Raw genomic sequence first — 12,089 nt, forward strand, 5'->3', positions numbered from 1 at the left:
CAGCTTGCTCCGCGGTGAGAATATCGGCCAGGCTGACGCTGCCCGACGCAACGCCTACGGGGCGACTGAACTTCGACGCACGGCCTTGCATGTACAACGCTGCCCCCGTAAGAGGGCCCCTACATGTATTTCACTGTCTGCTGCGCAGACAGTGAAATACGCGACGGGTGCAACTGCACCCGTCGCACAGCTTCCACTCCGCCGGCTCGATTCCGAGCCGGCTTCATCGTGGAAGCCTCTTTCCCGCTGGGCTGGCGGGCGGTCTGAAGGCGACCGCCCGCCAGCCCAGCGGGAAAGTCAGAATTACCGCCGCGGTCTTTCGACCGCGGAACGGTAACCTGACGGCGGGACTTTGGCGGGCGGCCTCCGCCGCCCGCCAAGGTCAGAATGAGGGCCTTTGTTTGCTTTTTAAAGACTTAAGACACTTTGGGGGTGATTCTCACCCTGGCGGCCGGTGACCGCCAGGGTCACCGGCCACGGGAGCACCGCCGACAGACCGGCGGTGCTCCCACGAGCATTCTGACCGCGGCGGTTCAGCCGCGGTCAGAAGCGGCAAGTCGGCGGGCTCCCGCCGACTTACCGCTGCTCGGGGGAATCCTTCATGGCGGCGGAGCGCGCTCCGCCGCCATGAGGATTCTGACCCCCCCTACCGCCATCCTGTTCATGGTGGGAAAGCCGCCATGAACAGGATGGCGGTAGGGGGTGCCGCGGGGCCCCTGGGGGCCCCTGCCGTGCCCATGCCAATGGCATGGGCACGGCAGGGGCCCCCGTAAGAGGGCCCCCGCAAAGTATTTCAGTGTCTGCCTTGCAGACACTGAAATACGCGACGGGTGCCACTGCACCCGTCGCACCTTCCCACTCCGCCGGCTCGATTACGAGCCGGCATCCTCGTGGGAAGGGAGTTTTTCCCTGGGCTGGCGGGCGGTCTTTTGAAGACCGCCCGCCAGCCCAGGGAAAAACTCATAATACCCTCCGCCGTCTTCTGACCGCGGAGCGGTATAATGGGGCGGAATTCTGGCGGGCGGCCTCCGCCGCCCACCAGAATCAGAATCACCCCCTTTATATCACTTTTCAGTGATATTTCTACAAATTCTTATTGCCTCTTTTATTGTGTTGAACTATAAATATCCAGATAAATATTCTATATTTTTCTAAACACTGTGTGGTGTATTTTTATGGTGCTATATGGTGTTATTGTATGATTTATTGCACAAATACTTTACACATTACCTTCTAAGTTAAGCCTGACTGCTTGTGCCAAGCTACCAGAGGGTGGGCACAGGATAATTTGGATTGTGTGTGACTTACCCTGACTAGAGTGAGGGTTCCTGCTTGGACAGAGGGTAACCTGACTGCCAACCAAAAACCCCATTTCTAACATTGTGTAATTAAGATATTATTGAAGAGACTGAAGCATCTGAATGGCTAGCTCCTGTGGTGATTGTGAAGAAAAGCTATGGGAAGTTACGTTGGAGTGTGGACCTCAGAGATCCTAATGCAGCCAACTGGGTTGATAGGCATCCTTTCCAAATATTGAGGAAATGCTGACTACATTAAAGAGGGCTAAAGCGTTTTCCACACTGGAATTGTCATCTGCTGCTAACGTCTTTTATTACTCCAGAAGGTGCTTTTAGATTTAAGCGTATGCCTTTTGGTTTAGCCTCAGTGACAGCCGTTTTCCAAAGGGCCATGCATCACTTGTTTGAAGAAGTTCTGTCTGTGACATATTTTCAGGATGATATTTTGGTGTTTGGGAAAGACCAGGGTGAGCACAATTGTACTATGAGAACAGTTCTTGAAATTTTTAGGGAGAGCGGATTGACCATCAAACAAGAGAAGTGTACAATTTGGGTACCTGGGGTGGATTACTTAGGTCATTGGATATTCCAAAAAGGTATTTCTCCAAAATTAAAATTGGTATCAGCTATCAAAAATGCACTCTTTCCATGTAACAAAGATCAGCTCAGATCTTTTTTAGGCTTAGCCGAGTATTATTCAAGATTCATCTGTATGTTTGCTGACAAAACAAGGTATATGAGGAAATTGATGTGCCAAAAGGAGTGATTTGTGTGGTGTGAGAAGTATGAGTCAGAATTCGTGGAACTGAAAAATTGATAATGCTGCACCTGCACTTAAACCGTTTGACACCAAGGATCAAACTATTATTAACACGGATGCTAGTTCTGTTGGTTTAGGCACAGTACTGTTACAAGTGAGGGAGGGCAAGGAAGTAACCATTACAGATGTGTCCAGAGCTCTGAGAGAGGCAGAAAATAATTACTCCACCATAGAAAGAGAAGCTCTTGCTTGTTGGTGGGTGTTAAGTATTTTAGGAAATATGTGTGGGGAACCAATTTTATGATAAGGACTGATCATCAACCCCTGATTGATATTTTTTCTACTAAAGGTGCTGGTACAGCCACTCCTAGACTAGCCTATTGGGTGATGAGAATGTTTTAGTCTAGTTATATACTACAGTATATGCCTGGTAAGAAGAATGTATTCGTGGATTGCTTATCCAGTTTGCCTTCAAGGGATGAAGTAGAAGAGGATGAGGAACCAGAGGAATTAATAGCTGCTGTTGACGTAGACATATGTAGTGTTACTGATGGTAGATTTCCTGATGATGATTGGTTAATGGTCACGCAGGAAGACTTGGTTTTGCAGGAAGTTATGAAATACTTGTGTGAAGGGTGACCAACAAGAGGAGTTGCCTCCATGGAAGCAGAGCACTTCCATCAAGTAAATGTTGAATTATCTATGGTAGGTGGCAGAGTGATGAGAGGGGAACAATTGGTAGTTCCTGTTGTGCTGCGTGGAAGAGTGTCAAAACTTGCCCATGAAGGCCATTTGGGCATGAGTGCGACTAAGAGGTACATCAGGTTGGAATATTGGTAGTCTGGCATGAGCAGAGATGTTCAGCGTCACATCAGAGAATGTTGTTTGTGTGCGTGGAGTGACAAGTCTCAGAAGGTGGTGAAAAAGCCTTGTATAGATTCAAACAAATCTGACAGACCTTGGAAGAAGGTAACCATTGATGTTATGGGCCAATTGTATGCTCTAGGTAATATACCTATGTATGCTCTAGTGGTGGTCCATTATTTTTCAAGATGGCTGGTGGTGACATTTGTGGAAAGTGTCACAGCTGATGTGGTAATGGAGTTTTTAATTGATTTATTTGAATCTGAAGGAGTACCTGAAGCTAATGTGTCTGATAACGGGGTACAATTTGTGTCAAATGTCATGACTGACTTTTTGGAAAAGTATGATATTGAACACATAAGAACATCAGTTTACTATCCTCAAAGGAATGGTCTTGTTGAGAGGTGGAACAGAACTTTGAAGGATAGTCTGCAGTTGGCTATGGGCAATGGTGTGGGTTGGCGTAAAGCTGTTAAGGATCTGATTTGGTCATAGCGCACAACACCTCATAGTGTGACAAGTATATCTCCATTTGAAGTAAGCATAGGGCTTTACTTTCAAAGGGGGTGGAAAGGAAGAAAGTAAGGTGGGAAGGTGTGGACAATGTTTACGTGGTTGGTGATTGGGTTTTGAAGGGAGGCAGGGTGAACAAGTGTGAATCCAGATTTTCTGAGCCTTTGAGAGTTGTTAAAGTGTATGAATATTCCTTGTTGTTAAGTGATGGAAATATATAGAATCGTAACAAGGTGATAAAAGTTCCGAAGTGTATTGATCGTAAGCGTTTTGACTAAAAAAATTATAGCAGGTGTTCCCTCTGAATATTTTCTTCTGGCGAACAGAGGATGTGTTCCACATCTGCAAGATAAGGTGATGATAAAGTTGCCCAAGAGATTAGATGAATTTATAATGTAAGAGTGATTTAGGGCCAGATGTAGGAAACTCCCAAATTGCGACTTGCAATTTGCGAGTCCCTGCGACTCGCAAATTGCAAGTCCCAATTTGGGATGCAGAAAGGTGTCTCAGACACCTTCTGTGAGTCGCTATGGGGTCGCAAAGACCCACCTCATTAATATTAATGAGGTGGGTCACAATTTGCGACCCCATAGAGAGTCAGGGCACTCACGGGAATGGAGGCCTGCTGGGAACAGCAGACCTCCATGTCCGTGACTGCTTTTCAATAAAGCAGTTTTTTTTTTTCAAAGTGTAGCCCGTTTCCTTAAAGGAAAACGAGCTGCACTTAGAAAAAAAAAAACGAAACCTTTTGTTTCGGATTTTTTCAGGGCAGGTAGTGGTCCCTTGGACCACTGCCTGCTCTGAAAAAATAATTTTGGGACCAGTCACAAAGGGGAAGGAGTCCCATGGGGACCCCTTCCCGTTTGCGAGTGGGTTACCATCCACTTTAAGTGGATGGTAACTGCGAGTCCATTTGCGACCGCATAAGAATTGCATACCACTGCGACTCGCAAATAGGAAGGGAACACCCCTTCCTATTTGCGACTCGGAAATGCATTTTGCGAGTCGGTTCCGACTCGCAAAATGCATTTCTACATAGCAAAAACGCATTTGCGACTCGCAAACGGCGATTTTCGCCGTTTGCGACTCGCACAGTGTTTGCTACATCTGGCCCTTAATTCCTTATTTATTTTATTGTACTGTATTGCGATATTTGTAATTAACTCTGTGTTCTTGTTTGTTGTAAAATAATGAAGGAGAGGGGTGTGTAAAAAAATGAAGGAGAGGGATGTGTAATGTTCAATATGGAATGTGTGTGCAGCCTCATGCTACATACGTATGCTGTGTTCGTTTGTGGAATGGTGCTAACAGCAGTTACTGTTAGTCTCCCTCCCAGTTGCTTGTATCAATAAACTATCCTACTTACCTGCAGTGTGGGACTTCAGATTTCTTCAATCACCCTTCACCCCCCCGTTCAACATCTACATGACATTGATCATCAACATCAACAGATCCCAAGGCATCACCATCATCATCTACACTGACAACAACCAGCTTTTCCACTCACTGATGGACAAGACAACCATCACCAGAATGAAATTTACCATCTTCATGACCATGGTAGCAGAGTGGATGAGAATCAGCTGTTTGAAGCTCAGTTCCAACAAAACAGACTTATTGGTCTCCAAAAATAAGACTTCCCATTAGACTCAACCTGGTGACTGTTGGAGCTAGGACCAACACCCACCGACCACCCAAGAAATCTTGTGATCATCCTAGACAGCACAAGCCATCATAGCACCTCATGCTTTCACATACTGTGCATGCCATGATAGATCTTCAAGTGTCTGCCACAGAACACCAGATGGACCATCACACAAGCACTCATCACCAGCAGGCTCGACTATGGCAATGTACTCTATTCTGGAATCTCCAAGCAAATCCTAAACAGCCTTCAAACCATCGAAAACACTTCTTCAAGACTCAGACTCGACATCCCATGCTTCACCCACATCGCACTACACCTCAAGGAATTTCCCTTGGACCTCATTCATAAGCACAGCCAATTCATGCTTCTTCCGCACACATACAAAGCCGTACACAACACTGGACCAGCATACCTGAACAGCCCCCGGCATGCGATAAAGCAGAGCACACTTACGAGACATATGTACAAATGTGAGGGATAGTCAGTGTGCTTTACTGTCTTAATTGTAGTGACACTCCATTATATGTCAATGGGGGAGGCTAGCCTAGGGCGCAACTCCAGTACCCTAGAATCCACAGACTCCAATGTCCTGTCCACTGTAACCACTATGAAAAGAATAATGCAGTAGGTTACAAAAGCATTTTGTAAAGCTTATGGGTCATCCAAAAATGTTATCTTTCTCTGAGTCAGCTCAGGAGTAGGGCCAATTACTGTACTGTCTAGCTGCAGGAGCAGGGCCTTGCATCAATCAGCCAGCTGTCATTCTGTGCCAGGAACCGGTGCTGCCTCAGGGCCCTCATTGAGGAGGAGCTCCTTTGAGGAATTGCTGTGAGAGGCCCTGGCAGGATTGTGAGGGAGGAGAGGCTAAGTCTCTCGGAGCATAGGTGGCAACCAACTCCTGGATGACGCCATTTTGAGATACCCCTGAGGACTGTGCAGGAAGGTTGGGGCAGGGTCAGAGAAGTGATGTGATGTGGTACATCAGGATAGGCCAGAGGTGCAGCCCTGCTGGACACTTCCGCCCCAACTTAAAAGATCTTGCACATGGAAGGGCTCTCTTTCTTGGCTGTGCTTCTCTGCAGAACACTGGGACTGAAGACAGGTGTCATGGATTATTGGAACGAAGAACCCCCTGACTGCCCACTGGGCAAGGGCTCTGCCCCTGGATGACCCCAGACCCAGTGGGGAACACTACAGGACAAGATAAGCTGGTCCCCTTATTTTCCGTGAGGACCAGTTGAGGGAAAGACTGGGCTCTGGCACAAGGACAGTGCTTCCCAGGAGAAAAGATGGCACCCAGATGAAAAGCTGGCACTGGGAGTCACTAGGACTGTCTACCTACCAAGTTGGTAACCGTCTAGGCCAGAAAGCCTAAAAAAAAGTCCTCCAGGAGCAAAATGAGCTGAAGATCGCCAGTTTGACACAGCGGGGACCAAGATATCCTGGTGTGATGTTTGATGATGCTTGACCTGGTGAGGAATCGTGAGGGGCTCCAGGGTAGGCAAGGGCTCGGAGGCTTCCCTCAATGAAGAATGGAGCCAGGGAATGCCGTTGCTCGTCCCCGCCAAACAGGTTGTATGGAGGAAGCACTGCACACTCACCCGAGAGTGGCCCAGGTATCCATCCCTAGGCCCTGGCATGAGAAGTCAAGTCAGGGGATGTCATCGTGCCCCCCATGAAAAAGCCAGAATGGACCCCGTACCACATCTTGGGGCACCACAAAGAAGTCATGTTTGGGTGATTCCGTTGCACCCTCTGTGAAGATGCCAAAAGGGGCCTGACCCCATCCCATGGTCCCACAAAGACGTCAAGTCAGGGGACGCTGTCAGGTCCCCGATGAAGATGGCAAGAGGGGCCCTAGACCCCATCCAAGGGCCTCACAAAGAAGCAAAGTCGAAGAGTGCTTTCACGTTCCCTGTGAAGGTGGCTGGCAGCTGAGGGCGAGACTGGTGGCCAAAGAGGAAGTCAGGGATCACTTTTGCACTCCCTGTGAAGGTGGTGAGTGGGGGCCAAGGACCCAATCCCTGATCCCCAATGGGGCTGAGTTGGAGGGAGGAGTGCCACTGCACTCCCCCCCTGTGGCCTGCCCAGCCACAGCACAAAGGTACATCTGCCCGCTGGAGCATGAAAGTGCTGGCTGGGTAGGGAGCGGGTAAGAGCAGCCGGTGGGAGGGTCACCCCAGGCTGCTTTCCAATGATGGCTTGACCGTGGGGTGTCCAGGTTGGACCAGACACCCTCACAGAAAAAGACGCGAAGAGAGGCCACAGAATTTAAAAAAAGCAAAACTCCAAAACGAAGGACAGCAGCTCTCCCTGGAGGAGCAGGAGAGCCACTCATTTAATATGTACGCTCAGCAAAAAGCTCCCCATAACGCCCTGTGGGGCCTGTCCCACTTTAAGTGCAAAAAACACTTGTTTGGCATGTGGTGACCCTAGAAGAGTGGGGTCACCAACAAAATCAAAAACAGGTGCAGGGGGGTGCTACTGGAGAAGTGCAGCCTCCCCCAAGAAGTTATCAACTGTCCCCACACTAAGATTCAGGGGACTTGGAAAGGATAACCCCTCAAGGGTTCCAATGAATTTTCAAGCTCTGTCCCAGCTGGAACTTTCTTTTCTGTGTGGTGGAACTGTTCCCTATAGGGCTGAAGATCATGGCTGCAGTCCTTGTGGCCTGAAAGGTGATAACCACAGATTGATACAATGGTGAACATTTTCTACAGGTGAAAGGCTGAAATTACCGGTGTTTTTCAGAAACAGAGTGTTTTAGGAACTATGGTTAAAATGCTAGGGGGTAATGCTAAATTTGATTTAAAAATATATGGCTGCAGTGTTGTGGCCAATGGTATGACTTGTGTAGGTTAATATGAAAAGGCATACTCTAGGGGTTAAAGATGGCATTGCGTAATGATTAACAACCAAGTGATGTTCTTTAGGGACTGTGTCATCTGGGCATCATTTTTATGTTGTTCAATGTGGATTATGATGTACCTCGGCCCACACCCTTTAGGGGTGTGGGTAGACTGCATAGACTGAAGAGATCAAGTTGAGAGTAATCTTAACAGAACACATCATTCCAACATGCCTATATTTGTTTCTTGTTGATGCTTATTTGAGTAATGAGACTGACACTCACTCCAAGTTACAGTCAAATATTGCATTAGAATACAAGTGAATGTCCTGCCATGTGGGTTGTTGGTTTATATCTCCCTTTGGGAGAGACAAGAATGACTATGCAATGTCATCCAAAAGTAATTCCATCAGCTTGCGTATATTTGTATATTGTGTTATTCTTGTGTGCTCAACAGCCCAGTGTCCGCCTGTTCATAGACCCCTGGCTGGCCTCCCTCATATCAGGAAGACTTGCCTGGTGGAACAACATTTCTGTATTATGGGTGTAGTACAGGGATTGACAGCACTACAAGTTGCAGCAGGCACTGTTCCACCATCACTAAAACCAGAACAGTATAGCCTAATCAAAATTACCTTATTTGTCAAATCCGCTTTGCAGTGGACCCACCTGAGATGATGACATCAGTATAGTGTGTATAGTACAGGCAGTCACAGGAATGCGAAAGCCAGGAGGCACTGGGACTTTCACTAAACTCAGCCATAACTGCTCTGCAACTATGACCATTCTCCCTCTAATCAGACATACAACTGCACCCCCTGAAGGGCTCACAACTGTATATTGTGTGGGTAGGACAAGCAATGACAGGAATGCTAAGGCCAGGAGGCACTGGGACTCTCACTACACTCAGCCACAACTGTGTGCTCTGCTACTATCACCATTCTCCATCTATTCAACCTCTGACATGTACCCACCTGCCAGGAAAACAACTATACAGTGTGTGGAATACAGGGATTGAAATGATTGGTACCCATAGGAGGATCCCTTTCTCACACTCTGAGAAACAGTACACTGTACACCTGCCAAAATGCCTTTAGCTGAAAACACACTCATGACGTGTACCCACCTGGGAGAATCCAATTGAAAAACTGCATGTAGTACAGGGAGTCACATGACTGCTGAAACCAGGAGGCTGTATCTACTCAATCCAATTACCCAGCCCACTCTTCACATAGTCAATTATCCCGGTTGGTATACTTGAAAGTCCACTCACCTCAGAGGACGGATAAAGTGAACTGTGAGTTGTAACAAGAGTAACATCTATATAAATTCAAGGAGGACCAGTACATGAAACCCCAAACACCAGACCACTGATATTGTGCGACTGTCCCTTAAGCCACAATGTATGTAATACACCTGGGAGGGACAAGGATACAGGTCATAGTACACTCTGTGATGTGAGAACATACCCAGAGCCATCTAGAACTGATATGTCAAGATGAATATAGTGTAACCAGGAAGGATAGTTCAGATTGTCTGGTAGGAACTTCCTACACAGATGAAGGGCCCCAAAAGCTGTCTGGTGTATGGCATTGGAAGCAGTCACTTCCACAATGCACTGACCACAGGATGACAACTATCACACATCATCCAGGTTCTGACAGTGTGTGCATGACAAATAATGTTCAAGATGACTTAAACAACATCCTTCCCAGCCAATGTCCTTTCTGCACTGCTGGCAAGACATGAGACTATTACCATCCCTCCAACAGCTAAGGATTCCAGACATTCTGAGGCTAGGTCACTGAACAGGAATTGGTATGTGGCTACAATGTCAACTCACTACAAATGACAATGTGTGTACTTGTCACATGAGGGAAATCAGCAAACACAATGTGAGCATGGCCCTAGCCCATAGTCACTGTCAACTATTTGAGGTAGTTGTCACAATACACCCACTTACAATATCTCTCCACATCAACAGGCTGTGCGGCCACTGCAACTGGGAATGCTATTACCAACACCACAGAGGAGACTGCCACTACCCCATGGTTGAAGCTCTCAGTGAAACTAACACTCCTGGACCACTAGACATTGAGGATGGTTCTTGCCCATCCGGGCATCCTGGGGAGATGACACCAGTCAGCCTCAGTCTGACAATATCGACTCCTCCTAGCCCTGGGGTCTCAACATCGCATGCAGTCAGTCACCCCCAGACCTACGTCCCTCCATCAGTCTCCTACATCTTGTGCCCCCAGTCCAGGTTCCTGAGTCACAACCTGCCAACCCTGACAATGGGGGACCTGGAACCAGTGGAAGGGGGCAGGATGCACCAAGGGTGCAGGTACGTGGGGGTAGGGTGCATGAGAGCGATGGTGTGGCATAGCGGCAAAAGGCTGCTGGTGATGCCCATGGCCAGGATACCATCAGCCACGTCTTTTAGTGCCTACCAACTTTCCCAAGGCGTGATGGGCCAAGTACCCAACAAACTAGGGGAACTCAAAGAGCTATAGAGGGATTTTCATTATGAGATGCAGGAACAGTGGGAGGCCCACAATTCCAACATGGCCTCCCTAACAGGGGTGTTGATGGACATGAACAGTAGTACCATCTGCAGGGATAGGCAACAACAGCACACCCCTTCCTTTGGCTCTTCCTCACCAGGCCCTTCAATGGTGCCAGCCACTGGAAGGTAGGCCCTGCCAGGGGAAGTAATCACCTCAGACACCCCTGCCTCTGTAGTCACTGAGTCTCCCGCAAGCGGGACATCCAGCCAAGCATGCAGCAGGTGTGGGTGGGAAGATACCAGCCACTGCCAGCAACTGACAACTTCCTGATGTCAATCCTTTGTGTGCCACGGACTCACTCCGTTGACTGTTCCTAAATAACTTTCCATATTCTATGCTAGTAGGACACTGGACTACAGACCCTAAATGTTGTGGCCTCCATTCTATTCATTGCCTACACCATGACTGGTCCCTTTACCTCAAGTATTGCTTGTTATCCAGTATCACTATTCATTTTTGTTGTAATGTAAATAAACACCCCCATCACTAAAACACTGCCTACTACCTCTCTTTTTTAATCCGTCTGTAATGTTGAATGCCAATCACATGTGATGCTTAAGACATTAGAATATAATGGATGGATGGATATGTCTCAGGTAGTATCATGTTGAGGATGAATAGCAACACAATGTCACAGGTGTGTGGTCACATCAAACATTTTTTGTAATATATTGCACATAAGGTGTTAAGAATGTCTGCGCAGTCACAGCCAACAATGTCCCAGCCATATGGAGTCAGGTCAGATATCATATCACTAACATGCAGCAGACCACACCAGTATGGGCCTGTAAGACCTTGCCCCGAAGATTAGGCAGAGAGAGTATGTGATTTTTTCTCTAATTTGACCCTTATCACATACCAAAACCAGGCCTGCCAAATTTACATATGCCATGGTATAGACAAGGGGCAGAGCAACAGAGTCCAGACCCTTCCCAAAACAATGAGCAAGCACCTGATGGAAAGTCACAAACCTGTTTCAGTTTTGTGGCACAGGCACACTGGCCTGCAATGAGGAAACACATTGACAGCCACTAACAGGGCATACAGAATCAATGTCAACACAATGTGGAGGAAGAATGAATGGATTGCACAGGATGACATGTTTTCAGGCCACATAATCACACACATGAGACCATTGGCCCAACACACCACGGCAAACAGGTCTATTGTGTAGCTCAAATTCCTGCCCTCCCACTGTGCAGGCAGCCTGGGCATAGGACTCATACACCCCAAATCTGCTACAAACAGTACCTGGATCAATTCAAGTCCGTTTAACATGTCAGACCAGCAATTGCCAACCTGCCAATGACACAACTCTGAAATGCCCACATCAGCATGGTGAGGAGAACTGGAAGGAATAAGTGACATACAAGGAGTTTAGGCAGGTAAAGGCATATATAGTACATAAACCTCATTTCAAACTTAACTTGTTTCACTGACAGTGCAATGTGACTGCCCCGAACAAAGGAGATCGTCAAGAGATTCTCATCTTCAAGCCTGATGTAGCCAGGAAATCTGGGCTGTATGATGCATTGCATTAGATGCCCTGTCTCATGGTGGCAGAGATACCCTTTCCAACAAATACTGACCC

The sequence above is a fragment of the Pleurodeles waltl genome, chromosome 7 (genome assembly GCF_031143425.1).
Source record: "Pleurodeles waltl isolate 20211129_DDA chromosome 7, aPleWal1.hap1.20221129, whole genome shotgun sequence".
NCBI classification, from domain to species: domain Eukaryota; kingdom Metazoa; phylum Chordata; class Amphibia; order Caudata; family Salamandridae; genus Pleurodeles; species Pleurodeles waltl.